We start from the raw sequence: 3,461 nt of genomic DNA on the forward strand, positions 1-3,461 counted from the left end.
AAGTGGGAAGAAGAATGAGAAAAAAATAGAAGCAAAGGAATATGGGTTTTTGTGTGAAGTCAGCTCAGATGGAGAAAGGATGAAGTGGGAAGATAGCATAAGGTGTGGCTTCACACAAGTCCCCATGAGAATGTATTTGGGATCACAGAGCTAATTATTTCATCACGAATACAGAGGAGGACAAGGACCCTTAGAAACCGCAGAGAACATTAATAGTGCAGAGTTGCCCCTTTCTGGGCTAAATGTGGTGAAGGCAAATCTAAGGAACATTCTCCATTTCAGTCTCAATTCCCCCAGGCTCTAAGTGAAAGAGGAGCTGTATTTACCCATCCAAAATGATGGGCAGATAGCTGTCTAGAGACAGTGTCACCGAGAGGGTGAGACGGGCTGTAAAAGAGCAGATATGTTCACGTTTATGGCAAATTGTGCCAGAAAATAAATTCATCTTAATTATTATATGGCTGGCGCCCAGCCCACTTCCCATCTTCTTTTCAGAGGGACTTACTAGAAAATTTAACAGATGGGACTTGGAAACATGGCCCACACAATCTGAGACTAGGATGGAGGTGTGTATGAGGGAATTGTGAGAGCAGAAATAAAACCAAAAGAGGAAATAAGTTTTTATGTTAGACTATTAGGCTTCATTTTAGTGCTAACCCTGATCAATTGGTTGTTAGGAAATGTTGAGAAGAGTGTGTTTAGCGGGAAAGACTGGCATTTATTAGTGATGTTTTCTCTCTCAGTTTTCTGTTATTACCTAACAAACAACCCAAAACTTAAGGGATAAAACCCAACCTTATTATGTATTCATGATTCTGTAGGTCAACAGTTGGCAGGTCTCAGCTGGGTGGTTCTTCTGCTGGTGGGACCCACATGGGATCACTCATGTGGCTGCTGTCCTGTAGTGACTTGAGCTGGGTGTTATGAGATGAGCTTACTCACATGTCTGGCTGTGGGTGCTAACTCATGGCCTGACCTCCCTCTATGTGGTTCTCATCTTAAGGAGTCTAGTCCAGGCTCCTTCATAGGATGACTTATGTTCCAAAAGGGTGAGAGCAGAAGCTGCAAAGTGTTTTGTGGCCCAAGCTCAGAAGTTCCACAGTGCCACATCTGCTGCATTTTATTGGTCAAGTATGCCACACGTCCAGCACAGATTCAAGGAGTGTGGACAGACTGCATCTCACGATGAAAGAAACAGGAAAGTTACAGTGCAAATGGGCATGACTTCCTGGGGGATGAGAGATTTTTGTGGCCATCTTTGGAAATAATCTGTCACACATCTAAGGTTCGTGAAGACATGAGGGTCAAGAGTAGGAGAGTCACAACACATGAATGAACCAGTCCTACCCTGTTAAGGGCATCTTAACATCCCAATAAATTCCTATCACTCTGTAGGGACAAAAGCCAGTCGCTCCATCACTAGTGGGAGGTTTAAATGGCTGAATGAATTTTCAGACTTTTTTATATTGCTCATTTATATACAGCTGTTTTGGTGATTTTGAAATAAGGTTAGTGATACCATAACAAGGGCTTTTTAACGATCATTCTGCTAAATACACAACCGTAATAAATTTTGCTGTCATCTGCTTAAGTTAGAATTGTAAGTGGGCCAGGTATGGTGGCTCATGCCTGTAATCCTAGCATTCTGGGAGGCAAGGCAAGTGAATCACTTTAGCCCACGAGTTTGAGACCAGCCTGGGAAACACAGCGATACTCTATCTCTATAAAAAATTTTTAAAATTAGCTGGGTGTGGTGGCACAAACCTGTAGTCCCAGCTATTCAGGAGACTGGGGTGGAAGGATTGTTTTGAGTCTGGGAGGTCGGGTTGTAGTGAGCCGAGATTGCGCCACTGCACTCCAGCCTGGGCAATAGCATGAGACCTCATCTCAAATAAGAGAGAAAAAAAAAAAAATGAATCGTAAGTGAGCTTTAATATCCTTTGTCACTTTTATTTGAGAATCTAAAGCAAATAATCAAAACTCATGACTATTCCCAATGGAAATAGCGTAACCATAGGAAGCATGGGCCTCTTTGTGAGAATTTGATCATTCTAATAATAAAAAGAGAAAGAAACATAGTGGGGATGAAAATGAATGTTTCCCACACACCTACCATGTGCCAGGCATGCTGCACATATTAATTCATTCACTCCTCCCAAAAATCCTAAGTATTAAGTAATACTATTACCTGTTTTACAGAAGAGAAATCTGAGGTTCGGTAAGGCAAATGACTTGTGAAAAGCTGATACCGAGGCAGACAGTTCAAAGGCCAGGATTCAATCTGAGTCTTCCGCTTGTCCTAGTGCCTTTCCAATATTTATTGATATTGATACATATTTTATACATATATTCAAATTACATACATCTTATCCTACTCTACAAACCACAATTGTATCATTTTCAGCTGCAACACAACTTTACAATTATCCTTTTAAATGGTGCATAATATTTTCATGTTTCTTTGATATGCTGGACCATACTTTCATTCACCATTACTCTGACTTGGACCTTGAGGTTGCTTATGCTGGAGCTCAGAACCATGAACTAGATCAAATCTGGCTTCACACAATTTCCAGGGATGTTGTAATTATTTTTCCGAACCAAACGTGTGAATAACGCGTCTGCGCCTTGTCAAGCGTTTTTGGTTTCTGTCATTTTCCTTGAAATGGTATTTATTAACAAGATTAGACCTGTTTCGATAATTGCAGGAGACTAAGTACATGAAATTAGGCACACATTTACATGCCTAATATTTCTACTCATTGCACCAAAACACCTCCCGCTTATTTTAAGGGTGGTTGCTTGCTCAGAACAAACCTGCTTACAGCGTAAGGCAGCATTTTCAGATTCACCAGGAAGGATGAGGGTCCAATGTCACAGAAGAGAGCTGGGAGAGAACGGCATGCAGGTCTCATCTCTAGCCAGCAGATGTCTCTATTTCATTGACCCTTCATTGCAGGTTCCTGCTGAATGGGAAGACTTGGGAGCAAAATCTATGAGTGGGAGTTGTCCCATCCTTTTGTCACCTCCCACCAGCCTGCAATTGCCCCTCCTCCACCCCTCCCCTAGCTTCCTGATTCGTGGCACAAAGGTAATTGAAACAGGAGTGCCATTTGAGTTTAAATACATTCTTTACCAAATCTGTTTGCAAAGTGGGAACGGTAACTGAAAGCAATCTTGACAGAGCCAAAGCTTTTTCTCTTTAAATAGCACCATACTCCGTACTAAAAGCTGTATTACTGAGTCATAACAATTAATTACGTTCAGAGGTGAGAAGACAGGATTTAACGCTCTAATGCGATTTGAATTTAGGCCGTTATCTCATCCCACTGCTATTTAAAACAAGATCACTTTTCCACGGAAGCATCTGCAACTAAGGATGGTTTCAGAGCTTAAGTCTGAAGACATCCCTGGTAACTGAATATTCCTGTTTTAGCTTCCTGGTTGGGGGGGTGGGGGTG

The sequence above is a fragment of the Rhinopithecus bieti genome, unplaced genomic scaffold (genome assembly GCF_001698545.2).
Source record: "Rhinopithecus bieti isolate Rb0 unplaced genomic scaffold, ASM169854v2 scaffold_67750, whole genome shotgun sequence".
NCBI classification, from domain to species: domain Eukaryota; kingdom Metazoa; phylum Chordata; class Mammalia; order Primates; family Cercopithecidae; genus Rhinopithecus; species Rhinopithecus bieti.